This window comes from Opisthocomus hoazin, chromosome 8 (assembly GCF_030867145.1).
Source record: "Opisthocomus hoazin isolate bOpiHoa1 chromosome 8, bOpiHoa1.hap1, whole genome shotgun sequence".
NCBI lineage: Eukaryota > Metazoa > Chordata > Aves > Opisthocomiformes > Opisthocomidae > Opisthocomus > Opisthocomus hoazin.
In genome coordinates this window covers 9,028,279-9,049,933 of record NC_134421.1, presented here as the reverse complement: position 1 = coordinate 9,049,933, position 21,655 = coordinate 9,028,279, and the positions used below count along the sequence as shown (strand labels likewise).

Here is a 21,655-nt window from a genome sequence, read left to right as displayed (position 1 = left end):
GTCTTGCCGGATTTGCTCTCAGCGCTTGGAATCTGGGAATCAGTAGTACAAAGGGAACTGAACTTGTCTGGTGGCTTTTTTTTTTCTTCTTTTCAGAAGCCATGTTTTTACTAAGAGCCAAGAAGACGCAAAAATTCAGCATAGTTTTCTCCTCCTTCCCAGCTTTCTTTAGCTATCAATTAAAGATTAAGCTGGTTAAGAGTGCTCGCTTATGGTACTCACAGGTCCTGTGTGGGAGGGACTTTGGTGACATTTCTGCTGTGCTGGGTTTACTTGTTGTATTAGTCATGCCAAGGCGAACATTTCTCTGGAGCCAAAACATGCAGTCAGTGAGTCCTGACTTTAAAGTGCGTGGTCTACTCTGGCCAAGGAGATAACGCTCTGAGGGGAGTTTTGACAGGCAATGTTGTTTTCCTTCAGCCATCTCTATTTTCCTTTCCCACTCCTTAATTTCCTCCTCTCCTCTGAGCGGTGCCCCGACACCACCTCTGGGGAGAGGAAACTTCCATAGCAACCCGCTAACGGCATTAATGACAGGGATGGCAGCTAGCACGACTGCCGCCAGGCAGCACCCAGCCTCTGACCCTGGAGCCCAGCCGTTCCTCTCTAGCATGATGCTTGTCTGGGGGGTGAAGGAGATTCAGGGATGGGGCTTCTCAGTGCGCCAACCCCAGTGGTGCAACTGCATTTGCCATGAGCCAGAGAGAGAAGCCTGGCTCCTCCGGAGCAAATCCTTTAGGCCTTTTCAAAATCACCATGTGAGGAGATGGCAGGGACTAACAAACATGCCCACGTTTTGAGAAACGTCCCCGTAAATGTAACTGCAGGTGGGTGCAGCCAGACTCTGCCCTACATGTGGGCAATGCTGTCCCTGCGTGGGACGAACGAGATGCCACCCCTGGGCTCTGAGCATCTCTCCAAGTGACAGCTCTGCGGCCAGGAAACCTGGCTGCTGGCTGAGCAGCGGGAGATGGTGCTACAGCACACGGGAGGCTGTTGGCTGCTTATGCAGTCATGCTTAAAATTAAGAAACAGCCAGCAAACAGGGCAGCTTTAATGGCTAGCAAACCCTGGCCCGGCACCTCCTGAAGCAGAGCTGCCCGCTTAATAAGTGAATCCAAAGTCTCGACTCAGGACACATCCTCTTCCACAGATGGATTCATCTTCAGATTTATCATATGGAATTCTTTGCTTGAAAATGCCTAGTTAATTATGTACCAGCAGAGCTTCAAACCCTGTCTCGGCGATGCGGTGACTTTGTAATGGGCGATAGCAGAGCTTGACTTTAAAGGGGCTTCATTTTAAGGGTCTGGCGTACTTCCAGCTGTTACTCCCAGCAAGAAGAGCTTTGGTTCACTCAGACAGGATACAGCCTGAGCTAAACCTTATTTAGCTCTTTACGTCCAAATAAAAATGTTCACTGAGAACCCTAATAGGACTTTGCACTTAGATGGGTCTTTGATTTGAGAATTCCAAAGCTCTTTTTAGTAAGAATTGCTGGTTATGACTCCATAGTAAGACCGGATTAGATCAGAAAGGGTTCAGGACCTCTGTTTGAGAGAGAGAACAAACCTATCCCAAATGTACAGAAAGTACATTCTTGACTAGAAAAAGAATTGTGTGAGCCTTTATAAATAACTTGATAATTAATTTTTTGTTAAAATTAATTAAAAGTCTCATACTTTATAAAACGTTAACATCTATGTTTATCTTTGTCTTGTCCCAAATCATCTTAATGGAATGATAGAGAAGCATTAAACTTATATATAGTTAAAGTTAATTGAAATCTTGCTCATAGGCTCTACGTAAATAAATTAGGATGTTATTAGGCTAAGATGTTAATGATTGCTGTGTCTAGATTCTGTGGTTATTGGGGTCTGTGCCAGACTCCGGTCACTTGGAGGTGCAGACAAAGGAGCGCAAGCAGTGACCGTGTTTCCCCTGGAGCTTATTGAACACAGCGGGACGGTGGGCTGCAGGGCCTCAGTGGCACCGGGGATGTCCCTCCCCTGAAGAACGAGGTCTCGGTTGGCAGGGGTATTCCAGGACCCAGAAACCCACCATGGCTTGGGGATGGCAGCCCCGTGGCTGGGGCATGGCTGCTGGGAGAATGGAGCCTGGAAGCCGATGGGATCCTGGGGTGCATCAAGAAGAGTGTGGCCAGCAGGACGAGGGAGGTTCTCCTTCCCCTCTACACTGCCCTGGTGAGGCCTCATCTGGAGTACTGTGTCCAGTTCTGGGCTCCCCAGTTCAAGAAAGATGAAGAGCTACTGGAGAGAGTCCAGCGGAGGGCTACGAGGATGGTGAGGGGACTGGAGCATCTCCCCTACGAGGAGAGGTTGAGGGAACTGGGCTTGTTCAGCCTGAAGAAGAGAAGGCTGCGAGGGGACCTTATAAATGCCTACAAATATCTGAAGGGTGGGTGTCAGGAGGATGGGGCCAAGCTCTTTTCAGTGGTGCCCAGTGACAGGACAAGGGGCAATGGGCACAAACTGAGGCACAGGAAGTTCCGTCTGAACATGAGGAAGAACTTCTTCCCTCTGAGGGTGACGGAGCCCTGGAACAGGCTGCCCAGGGAGGTTGTGGAGTCTCCTTCTCTGGAGATATTCAAGACCCGCCTGGACAAGGTCCTGTGCAGCCTGCTGTAGGTGACCCTGCTTCAGCAGGGGGTTGGACTAGATGACCCACAGAGGTCCCTTCCAACCCCTACTATTCTGTGATTCTGTGATTCTGTGACACTGAGCTTCGGCTGAGCATCCTCCACACGCCTCGCTGTAGAGGTGGGTTCATTGATAGAGCCCCTGGACGAAAATGTCGATTGAAGGTGAAAAGCCAAAGTCACTAGCGTGTTTTGGGTGTGTGACACCACAGCAACACAGTGAACATGTCCTGAATAAGGTGCAGTTAGGAGGAGCGATGTAAAGCTGGCACTTCAGGTCATCAAGCCATTAGAAATATCAGAAGATAGGATTCTCTTTGGCTTTCCTATACAGCTTGTTATGTGTGATTTCAAAATCAATGATTAAAACAAGCACAGTAAGAAAATTGCTAAGCAAAGCCTCAAATGGTGTTGGAGTTAAAAGCATCAGTAACTTATGGGTAAAAATAGTAGAGGACAATATCAAACAGCAGAAATCCAGGATATTCATAGCTGAATTTATGCATAAGAGAAAGCAACTACATTAAGGTAAGAAATGCAGTGGTAACGCACCCCAGCTCTCTTAGCTCAGCCCTGGAGAGATACCACAAAGGGAGAAAGTGGAAAATCAGTGATGTTGCATTTTACCAACAATTTAAATGTCATCTGGGACCATAAAGACTGGTGTCACTCTTGTCCACACTGAACCGTAATCATTGCGTCTGGCCACTGACTTCCCTAATATTTTCTTTTGACCTGATAAGGAATCTGATACCCGACTACAGCTTTTCAGATGTCTTAAAAGTCACTGGGAGGGTGTGAAGATGTGTCAAGCTAGAGAGAGATTGAAAGGAGATGGGAGGAAATTATAGGGGAACATTAGAAAGGGAAGGGAGGTGTGCGTGAAGAGAGGAGGAGCGAAAGGCAATGACAAACCGGGGCGCTACGAGGCAGAGAGGAGCAGGTAGAGAAAAGGAGGGGATTTGCACCAGAGATGGGGACAGAGGGACAGGCAGGAGGAGAGGCGGGGGAGGTAGCTGGAGGGGGCAGGTTGGCAGCTGTAAGGGGAAGGGTGGCATATTTTCTTAAAATGCAGGTAGCTGCATGCATTGGACACGTGTCTCGGCTCGCTAGGTGGACAGGCCCCACTCAAAGCAGAGGAGAATGGGATCCTGGACCCTGATAAAATGCGTCCCATCTTTTGGCAGTATAGGGTCTTTTAAGGGGCGTGTCATTGCTGCCTGGGGCATACCTGTCTGCCTTCTGCTCAGCTGCTAAGAACTAAGGGGAGAAGGAAGAGGAGTCATGCCTGTAGCCTGGCAGAGTGCAGCAGAAGTGAGTCCTGGCCCCAGAGTGCATCGCTGCCTGACACAGTGCGAGTTTTCTGGATTTATTTCTTCTTGTTGCACATACATGAGCACTACACGACCGGGAAGAAAGCTGTTCTTTCCCAATCAAAAGATGCTGTTTCCATCTACCACAAGGGTATTTACTGTACCTGTCTCCTGCTCTGTACCGGGCTGAGGCGCGTGTTTTGATATGCAAACGTAGCAGACCTGCCTACAATCTTTTCATTACGTTTCAGTATTTCATACTGCATGATGAGATCAAAGAGGTTAACTGAATTAGGAATCTCCTAACCACAGCTTTTTGGAAACGTGCAACTGTTAGCAATGCACCGTGGGCCTTTCCCTCCATTTGTTCCCCCTCCTTCGCATCTGTACCCATCACAGCTTCAAACGCTGTCTCGGATCTGGAGAGACCCGTTAGGGAGTGAGCGAACCAGCCAATACAGGCGAACTGAAAAGCTTCTTAAAAGGGAGAAAATGTGCTGCAAGGATTTTGGATCCCAAATCGATTGAATCACTCATGGGTAGGCACAAAAATGAAACCATATGTCATCTCAGAAACAAAACATTTGAGAATCAATTCCGGTTTTACTCGCTTGTCAAAGCTTGGCTTCCAAGTTTAGCCTTCTCATTCTTGCCAGTGATATTATTAGCCCTCTGCTGCTGCTCAGGTGCCGCCCTGACGGACAGAGCTGTTGAAATAAAGGGCTTTCTGGCTGGAAAGGCAAAGTGAATAAAACAGCATGGTGGAAGGGCTGCAGGTGGCTTTTAGAAGTTTTTCAGCAAAATGAACAACAATTTATTTTGGAGCAGCTAGGAGAATTTTGGCTGAATTGAGATGCTTTGTTCATCTTAATTAACCCTTTCAAATCCTTTCTCCTTCTTTTGAATGTAAGTGCAATTTTAAGAAATGTTGTTTGAAATGAAAAGTCAGAAAATGCCCATGTGAGACAGTTTGTTTTTATTATATGGAGTATACTGACTTTTTTAAAGTGGTACTTAAATTTCCCTCTTTCGTAATATCTCAAAACCAGTAGAAAACCAGAAATTGGGCAGATAACTACCCAGAGACTTTGTTGCACTGCTGGGGTGCTCTGCTGCCAGCCGCCCCTCCGGGAGGACAGCATCCAGGCAGGACCACGGCAGCCAGGCAGGTCTGACGGCCAGCTGGGAGGTCAGCTCAGGGACAGGGTCTGGGCTGAGATTTGGGGTGTCCCTGGCCAGGCCAGGTGGCGATGTGGCGAGGCCGTAGCACTTGGGAGGGCTCGGGCTGTCACCCTGGCTGAAAGTGGCTCCTAAAGGCAGAGGTCAGCCCCGGTGGCCATTCCCCCGCTCCCTACCACCAACAACCGAACTGTTTCTCAGCGGATCATCTAGATTTAACATAGGACCTTGCATTCCTCCAGTTTTTAAAGAAGTTTTTGTGGCAAGGGGTAGGAGATTGTACATTTGGCCAAATGGAGAATTTGGCCTCAGGCAGTCCTGAGACGTGTGCTACCCTCCTGGGGCCATGGCTGAGCCCTGCGTCAACAAGAGCAGCCGCAAGGTTGCTCTGGTACCATGCAAGGGGGAATGGACCAGCTACAGAACTCATAAGCATGTCTCCACATGCAGCACCACAGCACCTAGGCAGCATCAGGAAAATGTCAAGGTGGTTTGGTGGTCAGCTTCCAACTTGTGTTAAAAACATCTCTGATCGATGTCAGTGTCACAGACTCATCCTTTAAGGTGAATGCATAAAGAAAGCCATGTAGTGTGGTGAACTTTCTGACTTCTGAGTGCAGCCACCCCACCATCGCCCAGTAGAAGACACAGGATAGCTGCGCCTTCTGTGAAGAAGAGTCCCTAAGGTGGAGGTGTTACAACACCATGCATCCTATCTTGGTATTTCTAGACTTGGAAGCCTGCTAAAGCCCTCTTCTGGGGTGCAGAAATCAAGCACGTGTTTTATGGAGCAGGCTTTGATCGCTTAGCTATCTGATCATTTCAATATGCTTGTGAGTAATCAAACTTTGTATGGAGCTCATTGGAGTTGCTCTAGATTTCCACTAAGTCAAGGATCTGACCAAGTACAGGGATATTTCTTTTTTCTGAGTAAAACTAGGAGGCTATTTCATGGTAGGTTCTTCTAGATCATTGAGTGGTTTTGCGAAACTCCTGAGAACACATTACTTATTGGGGTTGTGCACAAATACCTGATGTTGTGAACACACTGCATACATATATTAATGTCACATTCAGGCGCAAAACATTTATAACTGTCACCTCTTTCCTCGTCTCTCTATTTGCACGTCTCCAAACACATAATCAGCCCTGTTCCTGGCTGATCGATGAGGTAGGCAGGGTAAAGTCAGACAGCACTTTTTGTCCGCATGTTGCTGCGCAGCCTGCAGACTTTGGAGACTCTGTGCACAGGGACTTCAGTTTGTGGGTTGGTGGGTATATGGCAGCGACAATAATCTACCATGGGGGGTGGCAGTTGAAAAATACCTGGTATGAAGGAACACCAGTGTCTTCTGGTGGTGTTGATGGAGTTTTTTGTTGGTTTTAGGTGATAACTGGCAATCTTGTAGAACATATGGTGATATCCTCAGGAATCGGGGCCCTTCTATTTACCGTGCAAGCATCAGTCCCTGCAGAGACCTCAAGCCAGGCTTGTGGCCTCACACCACTCTGCGGGACCGTGGAGCGACCTATAGGCAGTGTGCTGCCTGCAGGACTCCGCTGCATTAACAGCACTCACTGTTTTCCACAGCAAAGATCGAGGGGTGCTTTCTCTGAAAAGGTCACAGGCCCTAAGAGACCACAGACAGCTGCAAGATTTTTCACCCTCCTACCCTGTCAGTCAGCACGCGAAGGCTGTTTCAACTGGCCAGCTTCCACGAACGTGCGGTCATTTCTCAGGAAATCTCCCACAGTTGCACCGGTTTGGCGTAGGCTTTTGTAACGATACCAGCAGCAGGAGTGCTAACGCTTGCTGGAGAAAAATCTGCCACTGACCAGTGCTTTCACGGCAGCTGCCATCAGGGGAGCCTGTGCAAGGACAGGGCTTTCCTGAGCAAGCGCGACTAGCAGCGCAGCTCGTTAGCAGCTCGGGAAGTCAGACAAGCAAATGAGGCTCTCTGGGGGGGTGGGAGCCAGGGAAGCCCTCTCAGAAGTGGGACTGAGCTGACTTGTGGGGAAAGCTTTGGATGAACGTCTCTGGGCTGTTCCGTGTCGCCAGCATTGCTAGAACAAGGCAGGGGCTCGCTCTGTGTCATTCCAGGTCTGGAAAACCTACCTGCTTGCAGTGCTGTGGCCAAAGAATGACCAAGTCCCACTTTTTGTATTTGATGAGACCAGGTAGTCTCAGATGCCAAGTCGCATCGTGCCAGTTATTTTAGATGAAGCAATGTGTTGCCAGAAGCGGTCAGAGCTAAGTATGATGTACTGGCTTTGGAAGCAAATTCACACTGTTTCCTGAAGTCTGACAAGGTGAATGACTTCAGATCAAGCATGTCATAGTGAAATCTAGCATGGTCTGTGTCCCAGCTGCTGGACACCCTGCACTTCTGACACCCATCATCCTCCCAGTCCCATCAAGCATAACCCCTTACAAATGTCATGCTGGAAGCAGTCATCTGTGTCCTGCAATTGCATGGAACACCTGCGCATGGTCCAGCCTTGGCCACAGTCCCCTGCCCACCAACTGCCATTACTTCAGAAAGGTCTTAAGCCTCACGCTCCCCCCGAGCGTGGTTAATACAGGGATCCGGCAGCTACCTTACTTCTTCAGCCAAAAAACACATCAGGGAAAATGTCTCAAAAATAGTAAATCTGACTTTTTCATCAGGGTTGCTGATCCCAGCCTGTGCAAAGACCCAGCTTTCTGAAGTCGTGCTTTCAGTGTCAGCCCACCTCTGTCAGCTGCTGCTGACCAGTGGCTCCCAATGCCCCCTTGGTTAGGGAGCATTCTGGAGTTTGTCAGAGCTCTTTCAGGCTCCACATTTGGCTCTGTGTTTCTGGAGACGGGAAGAGCACGCCCCATTGCCTCCCCGTTGCAAGCTGGGGTATGCTTATCTACACCTTTGTGCTGCCTCCCTGCCTGGTCTGCCCAGAGAACCCACATTGTCATAAAGAAAATTCAAATAAAAAATTATACTTGAAGAGTAATTTTGCATCACTGGTTACCCATGTGTAACAGCTATACTATTACTACACCAGACTATTTACATACGTGTACAGAGCGACTACACCTCCACATTTTCCACCAAGGCATCACAGAATCATGGAATCGTAACGGTTGGAAGGGACCTTAAAGATCTTCTGGTTCCAACCCCTCTGCCAGTCCTCTAATTGCAGCAAAAAAGTTATTTCAGTGTTGCTGAAATGGGGATCAGAAAGAAAGGGAGCGATCACAGCACCACTCACCTCACCACATAGCAATTACAGTGCCTGGAAGCAGAAACCAGATATATCCAAATGAAAGAATAGGATTGTCTGTCTAACGCTGGGCATTAATTAAACGTCTGAACAAACCGCTATGTGCAACATTTTTCTTATCTTCATGTTGTCACATGGTGATTGGACCTCTTTCTGGTCTTTTAGCCAAATATTTTATGGGATTCAATACAGATGTAATTTGGGGAAGATGTACAGTGTGTGTAGCTGAGCCAATCTGTGAACTGTCAGTGATGTTTTGTGCAGAGATACCTTGAAAAGTAAATTCAAAGACACTCCACGAAACAGTGTTAGAAAATAGTTGTTTCCCTACGGCTGATGGCACTGGCGGAAATATTGAAGATTTCTTGTTAGAGCAACTGCCGAGTCCTGTGACACCTGATGTTAACCGGGTAGTGTGCACAGATTGAATGCTGTGTCCCATTTTCCTTCTGCTGGGAAAGGCTTTCCCGAAATCTGACACGTGAGGAGAATCTGTTGGGAGGCATCTCAGGCTAGACTGGGTTTAATGGGTGCCTAAGGCTTTTTTTTCCGAGCGCATATTTACTGGGGTACATCCAGCTGTGGATGTGCTTTCCCTTTTTGCTGTGCGTAACATCTGTGCAGTGGGCTTTTGTTTGCCTGGTTGGTGGTTTTCTCCTCCTTCTGCTGCTTTGGCTGCTCACCCAGCTTTTTACCAAATTGTAAATTTATCTTCCTTCTGCTTTCGGCAGGCCCATATGTGGAACTGTCAAAATGTCACTGGCATCAATTGTGAAAGGTTAGTGCCACATTATAGTCAGCGAGCTTATTAACAGGGAAATGATTGGGTTTTGGAGAGGGAGAGGGAAGGACAAATGGGAATCCATTTTCCAGGCACCTGCTTCTTCTACTAAATGTTTCTGCTTGTCACATATGTATTTTCAGAAAGTAGTTGCCATCTGCATAGGAAAAAAATAGCTAGAGACCCCAGGAAGAAGGAGGCTGTTCCTTGTGAGATCCTGGCAAGCTGGGAAGGGGAGATGGAGAGGCAGTGACAGCAAGCTGGCCAGATTCGTTCAGGTGTTGAGTGACAGGACATGTTCGTCTTCACCAACCCAGTGACTAGAGACAGGATCATGCTGAAAAAAATGGGTCTGATGGGAACCCAGTATCAAACTGGGAGATAGTGGGTCTTGTTCCCATGATTTCAGCTTGGCCCAAGAAACAGTCATGAGGTTCAGTTGCTCTCCCCAAGTTTACAGGTGCCTGTATACAGATGAGAGCTACTGTTCTGCTTATTTACATCTCTGTGCTTTTTCAGATTTAATCAGATTGTATTCAAATCACCACTGAAAAAAATCACATGCCTTATGCAAAGTTTTTATCTGTCCAAGGCATCTTTAGGGCTTCTGGTACCATCATTGCAGAGAACCTAGCTTACAGTCTTTAATGTACTTATCCTCAAAATGACCCGGTGAGATGAGATTATCCCAGTTTATGAGAACTGAGGCACAGAAACCCTGACTTTCCTGCCATGCAAATCTGTAAGACAGCAGATAGTATCTGCATTTTTACTGACTCTCCGTTGGTACCTGGATCACTGAACCATCTTTGTCATGCCTCATTTTTCCCTTTGGCTTTTCCACCTTGTTTTTTTAAAGTCAGCCTTATGTCCAGCTGGAAACACCGAAGCCATCCATTAGAGAGGCAGGAAGAGGATGAGGAGAAGTGCCCAGACCCTACCAAAAATTTAAATCTGTATTGTGCTGTTACTCCCTAAAAAGAGCCAAGGCATGGTGTGTGTACTTGTCATTTGGATTTGTAGGGAGCTGCTGTTTCACAGGAACCATTGCCTGGCTTTTGGGCCATAGCTCACAGCCAGCACCAGCTTAACCTAGATTCAGACCAGTGATGTGAAGGTGAAAGCCACCAGAGTCCGTAGCTGGGCCTCTGGGACACCAACCCTCCTTCACGCCTGATTAATCCCTTTTTGGCATGGCAGAAAAGGCCCTCGAGGTGGCCAATAATGTCCTGCTGGGGGGGTCGTATATGTCTGACTTTTTCTGTAGGAATAAGCTTGAAAATGAGGTGGAGAAAAAAGGGATGAATATCAATAATCGGATTGTCCTGGGGATTATTCAGTGGTGATGAGGCCCATTGTGCCCTGCAATTCGAGCAAGCACCACACGCGGGTGGCTCTTTGTTGCTCCCTGAATGCTGCTGGTAGGTGAAATTTAATTTCACCACTTTCAACAGAACCCAAGAAATGGGGATTCTGTGGTGGACGCCTGCCCATCCCTCCGTAAGCGAGCCAATGGCCAAGACATGGGATGCAGGGCCCCGGCATGTGGCAAGGCTGAGCCTCAGGTTGGTCGCTTCGGGCAGAGAGGAGGCAGGGATGGGCAGGTGAGGGAAGGAGGTAGGGAGGAGGTGTGTGAAACATGGGGATATTGCCTTTACTCATTCCCAGCTTTCCAGCTCTCCGTGGGTGCGTTGGGGAGTTCAGCTCTCTCCTGCTCAGGAGGCTGCTTTTGCTCCCCCTCGTTCTTGTTGCTCTGCCGCAGGAGAGGAGGTAGCGCTGTGCAAAACACCAGATCCAAATCTCATACGAGGTTTCTGGGATTGTGATGGACTGTGCAGAGCTCCAGGCGCCAGGGCACACGACAAGAGCGTAATGTGAAACATGGATCAAATTGTGGACTTCTTTCCAACCCTCTGAGCGCAGCTTCCCAAAACCCCACTGACTCCTCAGTTGTGAGCTCTCCTCCTACGACACCCTGCTCTACGCCACACTTAAAAGCCATGCTTAGGTGGTCTTCAGGGAGGTGCATGCCCCTGTTTTCTACACGGTGCCCTGAAGGCACGGAGCTACCTAACAAAACCGCAGAAAGTCTGATTCTGCTGCTGGGACTGGGGGCCCTGGTGACGCCCCCCGTGAGGTGGGAGTTGCGGTGGCAGTGTGCAGCCCCTCGGCCATGGGTGTCATGGCACCAGGAGCAGGCAGGAGAGGACCCGCTTAGCCCCGTCCCTGGCAGCAGGCTGGGCTGCATCCTGCGGGTTCCAGAGGCCCTCCTGCAGAACATATGAGCTCAAAACACAGGTTTTGGGCAATTAAGCAGCCTTCCCCCCCGCCTCCTTCTCATGCCAAGTAGAATTTTAATGTACTTCCAATTTCTCTTTTTAGCACACACAAAGAAAAAATAAAAAAAATTAATAATCATCTATAAGAGAAGTTCTTTTCAGACAACTGGAGAAGCATTCAATGCTGATATATATTTTTCCCCACTTTTAAATGGTATCTATTTAAATGCAGATTTTCTGGTTTCCTATGTGGAGTTTGGAAGAAACGCCTTTCAATTTAAATGTTAATAGAAGAGTAAACTTCAAACTCAAAATTTATCTGTAAGGGACAGTGTTTTCTCATAGCTTTAAATGTTTTTCTGTACTTCCTCCCTCCTTCTCCCCCATCCTCCTTCCTCTCTTCCCAGTCCCCAGCCCAGCCTCACTTGCATTAAACAGTCTTTTTTAAAAACAAGAACACACCTTTCAGAGTTCCTGAATGAAAATGTTTAAAGGCAGAGTCTGTGGAAGAAGTGTGTTTGAGCAGAGTGCTGGGGCACTGATAAAGCAGAGATACCATCCCTCCACTTCCAGTCTTTTTCATCCCGGCCATTTATGAAACCTGCTCCTCTGAATGCTTTATGATGGGATCATTCTCAGGCTTGTGCTGCACAATATTGCGGCAGTGGTTGGGACAGGGGCTGAAAGGGAAGAAAAACATTTAGGATAATGCTTTAGTCACTCCTGAATGTGAGCAAGGCTTTGGAGGTGGGCTGGGATGGGCAGCAAGGGTGGGAAGCCAAATGCAGAGGGAAGAAGGTAAAACAGAGGAGGCATTACCTCTTTTTCTGCATTGCTCTTCCTGCGGTCCACTCCTCTGTACCTCGAACTTCATCTGTCTTCATTTAAGGAGGAGCTCAGGGTAAATCTGCATTTTACAAAAGACTCTTAACACTGCCTGATGCTGGGTTTTTACATAAAATTATGTGTCTTGCTTCCTGTCACACTCCATTTGTCATCTTTAACACAAACTTTCCTTTAATTTTCCTCATCGCTCTCTTTCATTCTCCATCTGTTTTTGTCCTCTCTTCTCGCCTCACTGAAAAAAAAGGGAGGAAAAATGTTTCTGTTTTTTGTTCTGCTTCCTTCCAGCCCTGAAGAGCCCTGGCCACTCTTTGCAAGAAGTGGTTCAAGAGATTCTAATTGAAGATTAAATTTTAATAAACGTCCATGTATTTAGTGGACATGTAGTAGATACTGTGCTGGTGGCTGGCATATAAAAAGCAGAGTGTAATAGGGCAGAGCATGCTCCCTGTGGAAGCAGACTTTTGTAAACTAGACAATAAAACCATGACTATATATAGCAGGATAGAAGGCTTTCTGTATCCAGATTATTTTTACACAACTGTTACTGTACTTTGCATATCATTTTCCTGCTTGGCCAACCTGATCCCCTTCTATGACCAGGTGACCTGCCTAGTGGATGAGGGAAAGGCTGTGGATGTTGTCTACCTGGACTTTAGTAAGGCATTTGATACTGTCTCCCACAGCATCCTCGTAGAGAAGCTGGCGGCTCATGGCTTAGACAGGTGTACTCTTCGCTGAGTAAAAAACTGGCTGGATGGCCAAGCCCAGAGAGTGGTGGTGAATGGAGTTAAATCCAGCTGGCGGCCAGTCACAAGTGGTATTCCCCAGGGCTCAGTTTTGGGGCCAGTCTTGTTTGACATCTTTCTCAATGATCTGGATGAGGGGGTTGAGTGCTCCCTCAGTAAGGTTGCAAATGGCACCAAGCTGGATGGGAGTGTCGATCTGCTCGAGGGTAGGAAGGCTCTGCAGAGGGATCTGGACAGGCTGGATTGATGGGCCGAGGCCACCTGTATGAGGTTCAACAAGGCCAAATGCTGGGTCCTGCACTTGGGTCACAACAACCCCATGCAACGCTACAGGCTTGGGGAGGAGTGGCTGGAAATCTGCCCGGCGGAAAAGGACCTTGGGGTGTTGGTCGACAGCCGGCTGAACATGAGCCAGCAGTGTGCCCAGGTGGCCAAGAAGGCCAATGGCATCCTGGCTTGTATCAGGAGGTGGGTGTTGGTCTGTTCTCCCAGGTAACTAGCGATAGAATGAGAGGCAATGGCCTCAAGCTGCATCAGGGGAGGCTTGGACTGGATATTAGGAAAAATTTCTTTACTGAAAGAGTGGTCAGGCATTGGAACAGGCTGCCCAGGGAGGTGGTGGAGTCCTCATCCCTGGAGGTGTTCAGAAAACACGTAGATGTGGCACTTTGGGATATGGTTTAGTAGGCATGGTGGTGATGGGTGGACGGTTGGACTTTATCTTAGAGGTCTTTTCCAATCTTAATGATTCTATGATTCTTATCTGAATACTTCTGAAAAGTGCTGAATTGGTTTCCACAGCACCCCTGGGAGATGGGTAAAAGTCTGACTCTCAGAGGAAAGCTTTGGAACACACAACCCTCCCACTGATTTCAGGGAAAGCAGAGCTCACTGAGCTCTTCAGTCTAGAGGCTCAGTGCCTCGCAGGTGGGGATGCTGGAGAGAACACTTGCCCCCAAGGAATCTCTAGGTGCCCGTGACACCCTGACAGAGCTACATGGTGAAGCTCGCCCTGATGCCCTGCTCCACATTTCCTCCTGTGCACTGTACCTAGTGTGTGTGTATGTGGGGGGGAGGATAAATGGAGTAGTTCAGTCTTCAGTGGTGTCAGAGCAGCGCTTCTCACCAGCACTAAAAGCACTCTACAATGAAGGCTGTTGCCTTTGTCCTGAAACTTAGAGCCCATCGCAGCTTTCTTCCAGACCCTTGGAGAATGCAGGAAAACTTCCATTTAGAAAGCTGGGCTTTCCACCTGGCCTCTTCCCACTGCCGCCGGGGCTGGAGGTGCTGGGCGCAGGGACATGGTGCCTCACATCCTCCAGGAATGATTCCTCTGGCCAGGCTAACGTGGTGCTGAGAGACTGTGTTGTTCTTCCTCCTCAGCTAGATCATACCTGTGCTGTGGTGGCTCAAAGGAGAGTTCACTTAAAGTAAGAGGTGACCAGCATAAAGAAGTGTGTAGTCCCCCAGTTCTTCAAGGGAATAGGAAGGGAGAAAAATGAGAAAAGTACAGCTCTGATCTGATAAAGTCCCAAAGTTCACACTGAAATTGAACAGAAGTCATTTTATTACATGTGCCTCAAATTCTTCAACACCTGCATAATCCACAAAAGCTGTGTAACGAAAAGCCTCTTGGCATGGCTACAGCTGGGAAATGTTTGCTTTGTGTGGCCTCACCTAGCAGGAGCAGGAAGGATTAAAGTTATGAATGTGAAGAAGGATGGCCAAAAATGCAGGTGCCTCAGCCTTTCTTCCCTGTTTCTAGGGAATGAGAGACAGAGAGGAGGGATGAAAGGGTTGACTGGGCAAATTACAAGCATACTCTGCTGGGACTGAAGCTTGGAAGTGTTCCTAGATGTTCATATATTGCAGTGCTAAAAGCCCGGATAGTAAATCTTGAGAGAGAAAGACTCTTCAAGATTGGTTCTTGAACATCACGGAATAAGTAGGAATGAGCAACTTCACGTACTTTCAGAGAAAAAAGACCTCTTCTCCAGAACCAGAGAAGGGGAGGGAATGGCTTGGAGTAAGCTAGGGTAGAGCAGAGCAGAGCAGAATAATGCTTTGACATGGGCTCAGCTACTCTGGCCCACTACATCAGGGGTTGTAAGGCAAAGCTTTTTATTTCCTTCCTAGCTTGCTGTCAGTCAGAGCTGAGTAGCAACACAGCAGGTATAAAAAGTCCTTTTTCTTCTCTGGTCGAAGTTTCTTTTTCAGCAGAAGGGGAAGTAGGATAGGACCAAAAGGCTGAACACTTCTGTGGGATGGTATTCAAAACCATCTTTCTCCCAAGACCTAACAGAAGTTTTCTGCTTTCTGCAGTAGAACTGCATCTGATGTGTTAAATTCCTGCTGTGCAAATGCCTCCTTTATGCGTTGATGTCTCTAATATCCATAGAATAAAGTCTCTTGAAGACAAATCCGTCTTTTCATCCTCATGAGGCAATTTTTCTCACGTTTTTCCTCATGCACTTAAACAAGTTTTTCTTCCTTCCTTCTCTACGGCCCCCTTAAATCTCTCTCTTATTATCTAGTGGTTCTCTTTTGTCTCCTCTCTGCCCTACATGAGCAAAAGGCAAGAGGAAAATCAGGACTTGATATACAATCTCCAGATGGTGCTTTCAGCCACTGCAGAATTTCTTACGCCTCTGTAATTTGCCCAAATACTGGGGGAATCGCTTTCAGACAGTACCACACCAGTGTGTGACCTGGCCTGGGATGCCCCCTCCCTCTCTGGTGCTTTGTGAGAAGGTTCACCGGAGACAAGAAACTGCAGTGTCATGTGGAGTTTGCTGTTTGTCAGCATGAACCTCTGAAGGTGTCAGCCTTTGTAGAAGACAGGACTTCATTCCTCCTCTGATGAACTGCTCACCTGACTCTGATGTCGTGGGATTTCTTGTGAAGGAAGGCAGGCTGAAGCACCTGCAGTACAGAGCTGGCACCTTCCTTTTGTGATTGTTTCTGTTTTAAACAACTGTAAGAACACTTCAGAACTCTGACGGAGAAAATCCAGATAGATGGGCTGTCCTGACATGAATAACTCATGTGTCAAGATGTCCATGTTACACCATGTCTTGAGGGACATGTTGACTAGCACAGACCACAGCCAATTTGTGAAGCTTCCTATCAGTATTTCCATACAGACGAGTTCATACATGCTGGCAACCAAACACTTGGCACGCCATCACACAGCCAACAAACTTCAGTCAAGAAAATGTGCTGGGATTTCTGGTTTAGGAGAAGTTATGCATCCACCTTATAAACACCATTGCAGCTCTTGCGGTGTGAAGGCTGACCTAAATCCTTCAGAGTGCCAGCTTCTCCTTTTGTGAGGGCCTTCTGCTGCCCTTTCTCTCAGCTTCGAGAGGGTTGTGTTTTAGTGTGTTTGTGACGTGTATTTCCGAGTCATTCTCTGGTGCAGAGTACCTACATATAAATATAATCCACTGTTCCTTTTGTCGAAGTGGGTTGTACTCATTGTGGTTGCGTTAGAGTAATCTTTAAACTGAAGACTGCGTTGTCACATGATTCCATAAAAGGCACTCAGAGATTTTAACTGAGTCTCAGGTAGACTAATACGTATTTCTTTTCTTATCTCTCCATACCTGAAGCGGAAAGAAAAGATTAACACCTCACCCTCTACTTACCAGCCTCATCCAAAATGCAGTCTTAAGCTGTGCAGAGAGAATCGTCAGAGCCAGAAGATGCCACTCAAAATCACCTGTGCTAATACTCGCTTGCTCGTTGCAGCTGGGAGCTGCTAGGGCTGGCATTCAGTAAAAGGCACATCTGTCCAAGTTTACGTCTTGCCCTCCCTGTAGTTTTAGGGTGAGGTAAGAGAAGGGATGGTGTCAGAGAAAGGTACCTCTGTGCTGCTGATTCTTTGTGAGAGAAGTCACTTAAGCAAGTGAAATCTGGTAAATTGTGCTCTTGAGCTGAGTGCAGTTCTTGCATAATTTCCAAGACATATAGTTGTTTGGAAAAAGATGACAAAGGAGTGATTTAGAGTCTTTTCGAGCACAAATGTTTTTAATCCTACACTGGTAAAGACAAATGAGAATGAATCTAGTACAAGAGGGTATAGATCAAAGTGACCTGCAAGGAAGGCTTATGCTAAAGAATTATGTTGTTCCAGTCTGTTTCTGCTTGTGGCGATACCACATGCTGACGTTTGGTCCTAGAGGAGCACAGAAATAATTTGTGATTTCCTTTCGGTTTCCCCTTTTGTTGGGGCATTTCAGGAAAGAATGATTCTACATCCTGAATGTCTTCTAAGCTGTCCTAGATATTCTGGATACAGACTTCAGGGTCCTTCATGCCTATGGACCTTTCTCTGTTGGGAGAAGAAAGGGGCTTCTAAGCTGTCCTAGATATTCTGGATACAGACTTCAGGGTCCTTCATGCTTACGGACCTTTCTCTGTTGGGAGAAGAAAGGGGCTTCTAAGCTGTCCTAGATATTCTGGATACAGACTTCAGGGTCCTTCATCCCTACGGACATTTCTCTGTTGGGAGAAGAAAGGAGGAGATGTAGGACGGACTAACTGAAGCACTATTCGCAGCAGTATTGCACTTTCTGGTGGTCTGATAACAAGCACTGTGGTTTGATCTGGTAACGAACACTTGAGAGCAAAAGCAGTGCTGTGTGGGCAAAGGGCTGGCCGGAAGGCCTGATAATATAGATTCAGTTCTACACTCCTCTGCAAAGTCTTCACGTGTCCATGGGCAAGTTGACTATTCTCATCCTGTTTTGGTTTCCCCATCTTTCACAAGAGGCTCATATTTTCCTTCTTGTATGTGTTGTGAGGAAAGAAATCTCTAATATTTTGGAAGTATTATTAAACTCCTCTGTGGAAGGGAAGATAGCGAGGTATCAACAGGAAGCCCTTGCTTTAGAAAGATGACTTGCAATTTCAAGGAAAAGGACAGAACATCAGAAGTCAAAAAGCCATACAGAAATTTTCAAGAAGCAATGCTGATTCAGAACATGTTCTGTTTGCAGCTGCTGGGGTGTGAAGCTTCTTCCATGATGTGACAACAAGCATGAATTAGTTTATTGCTCATAACAAATACAGACGGACAGGTATCAAGGTGAAATGAAGGGCAGGGGCATTTGCAACCTGAACAATCCACCACACGCTGCATCGAAATAAACGGATCTTAATCAGCTCTTCTGTCTTTCTTTATATTCAGAAAACCTTTAGAGTTAATACTCTCCAGCAGAAGACTGAAATGCTTTTAGGAAATGCATGTTGTTTTACGAGAATCTGTCTGTGTTTTAAGGAGGCTGTCTAAAATGCTAATGTTTCTCTTTTCATCACGATTCACGAAGCTTGTGGCGTTCAAATTTACCATTTCAGCTTCAGTCATGGGAATTGGATTACTTCATCCCCTGTCCCTTCTCCAGTGTTATCAATCAAGAAATGTGTTGTTCCCAGCCTACATGAACATGATGCCTGTATTCCTTGCTTGACCATCCACACTGTTTTTGAGTCAGGATGGAGTTCCCTGCCTATTACATGCAGCAGCACCTGTAGCAGTGCTAGGCATGGAAAGTACTTCCAAGGGGAAAATATTCACACATAGCTTTTAGTCTGTTAATATAAAAAAGAAAATGGGATGGAGACGGCGTCTCTAAAACATGAGTGGAAAGATTATATTGCACTTTCACCCAATAAGTAATGGTGGCATCTAAGTCCATGTAGTAAATCATTGAAACTACTGGTCATACAGGCAAGGCATTGAAAATCAACTTCTGTATTATAGGTCTTACAGAACAAGCAATGGAATACCTTCCTTACTTGCACCCTGTAGCTACAGTTCTAAAGGTTTGGGTTACTAGATGGTGGAGAAGGGGGATTCACAGTACCCCTGCAATCTGTGTGCTGTGTGGGGACTTGGGATGGGTGTCCAGGAGAGGATCAGCTGTAGAACCAGCTAAGAAATGCACGAGTAAGCTAAGATAAGGTACGTTTGCTGCTGCAGCTCCCATTTGGCTGCATAAGGTCCAACAATGAATTTTGCTGGCATAGTCACTCCTGCAGTTGATTGGGATTGTCATGCCGTGATCCTGAGATGCTGTAGTTACTCAGAGAGGTTTTTGAAGAAAGAAAGAGTGTAGAGAATAATTCAATTCATAGTTTAAAAATAAATAAAAGCAATTTCAGAAAAATAAAATAACAAACCCAGGACGTGCTCAAATGTCATAAAGTGGTGTTACGTGGCAAAGCATCCTGACCCTTTTTACCTCTGCAGGATGTATTCAGGAAAGGTCTTATCAGTGCCAATCAAACTCAGACAAAACCCCATCAACTTGTACTGATGAGCTATTGTTTATTTATATGGCATCCCTTGCTCCGAAATTAGCAGAAGGAATCTGTCTATTGCCTGGAGTACACCATGCAAATGTTTGCTTTTTGTTTTGCTGTGCTTTTCATTTCGAGCACCACACCAACAGAACAGTAATCATCAAAAGTTCTACCAATAGGGGTTTGTGTCTAGAGAAGATAGGCTCCTGTTCCCTGGATTTCTCCTCACTAAATAGCCTGAGAGTAATGATCTCAGTTGCACACATTAAGGACTTTCCCACAAAAGAATCACTTTGAATGGACTTGTTCCCAGCACTGACCTCAGCTTAGGTGGGCTCTGACAGGTGAGGAGCACCGTGAAGATGCTGTTGAAAAAACACAGGCTGTTTATGAAACCAACTTTGCAACCCCCTTTCCCCACCACTGCCATTTGCAAGGGCTGCGCTGGAAGAAGTTTACGGCAGAACGAAAAACAAGATGGTTTTGAATACAAAGGAAAGTTTATATTTTATTTATGTCAGATAAGCCCTAATGGATGGGTTTGTGAGGAGCACATTTGCAGCTGGCCTACACAGTGGCAATCTTAAACTAAGTACATTGAACTCACAAGAACTAAGATTTCATAAAGAATTTAATTTTTAAATTCTTTTATACGTGGTATTAACTGTCTGTCAGAGATTAGCTTTCTGCTTTTTTCAACAGATAACGTAAGCCTGGAGTTAAGATGCTGATGGATTTTGCGGTGTTGTTAGAAGGGGAATTTCAGTTCCATCAGGAAGAGAGGTCAAGTGAAACAAACCTCAGAATTGAGCCTAGAAATCTTGGTCCTGCTACTTTAACTCTTTTGTTCAATGGCAAAACTCACACTGATTTTAGTGGGGTAAAACCCATTCCTTGGTTTGGTATATAGGATGGGGGGATGCTTGCGATCCCCTCTCGGACCTGTGAAAACCAGCTCCATCAGCTAGTCATTGTGGTAGGTCTGAGGAGCTACTGACATCTCGCAGCTGAGTAAAGCTATTTAAATTCAGCTCATTACAAGCAGGTTGTTAGGGTGTATTTCCATTAGGATGAGCAAGTGCCGTTACCCAGAGTCAGCAGTCGCAAGTCAACATGGAATGGTTTTGTAGAGCTGACACAGACAGCTGTGCAGGGCTTCTGAGGGACGTGTTGCCCTGTTTCTGAAGACGATGTAGGAAACAGTAAACATTTTATGTTTTTATCTGTCTTTCAAATTGAGCCCAGGCCTTCACGGGCTGAAAAGTAGGAAGACATTCTGCCATCAAACTAACATTTACTGCTTCTTTTAGAAAACACCCTGAGACATTCCCATGGAACAAAGACTAGTGTTGCCTGTGGGAAGTACAAGTTTCTTCACAAAATGCATGTTCTTTCTGCGCCAGGTGCTTTGTGGGGAGCTTTTGTTTGGTTTTTTTTTTTGGTGGGACAGTCACAAAACCTGAGATAAAAATATAAATTTTAAAATGTAGATCTTGTTAAAAGGGCCCTGGTCACTGGTGGGCTGAAGGCCTGGTAATCCTTATGTTGTCAGAGGGACCCCTTGCAAAAATTAGTGACAATCTACAGGAACCGGTTACAGTTTCAAGGGAGGGGTTGCGTTCTGCAACTCGATCTTGCGTAAGAATTGCTGTTAACAAACACAGCCCTGAGTAAACTGCCCTCCACTGGATCAAATCGTTCTGTCCCAACACACCTACAGACCTTGTGGACACTTAGCATTTTGGAAAAGGAGTTTTAGAAACCTCTGATGATGCTAATTTATCACTGTTCACTGAATCTGCGCTGCTGGTATTGGTGGTCCTTTTGATCCACTGTGGGAAAAGGGTAAAAAATAACAGAAACGGAGAAATAGTCAAAGGCCAGCCAAGGAGAAAAGCTGCCACGGAGACTGGTGGATGATTCACAGTTTTCAAATCTTCCTCCCCCTGTCATAAGCATTCTGTTTCTTGAAAGAAAGTGAAATCATTGCTATGCCAAAAAAAAAAAAATAGTTTCAAGAAAGAAACAAATGTTTGGAGAGCTGACTTGGCTGGAATTTTCCCTGCACATATACTCTTGACATATCAGTGCTTAAACTTTCTATGCATGCATGAGCAGGACAGGGAACAAAATGTTAGTGAAGATGCCCCCATCTGTTCCATTATTTGAGCGTGTAAAGATGCTCTTTAGCTCTTATAGTCCTTGCTATTTCAGTTGCCAGGTGGTCTCTCTGCCCAGATTTCACATCAAAAACAGCTGTGAAGATTTTTTTTCCCCAGCACGTGCAG

General features: G+C 46.4%; 1 protein-coding gene across 1 annotated transcript in view; it reads left to right on the top strand.

Annotated features, from left to right (window-relative positions):
• TMEM178B (transmembrane protein 178B) overlaps window positions 1-21,655 on the top strand; it is a 231,159-nt gene that overhangs the window by 183,810 nt on the left and 25,694 nt on the right. The window lies entirely within an intron of this gene.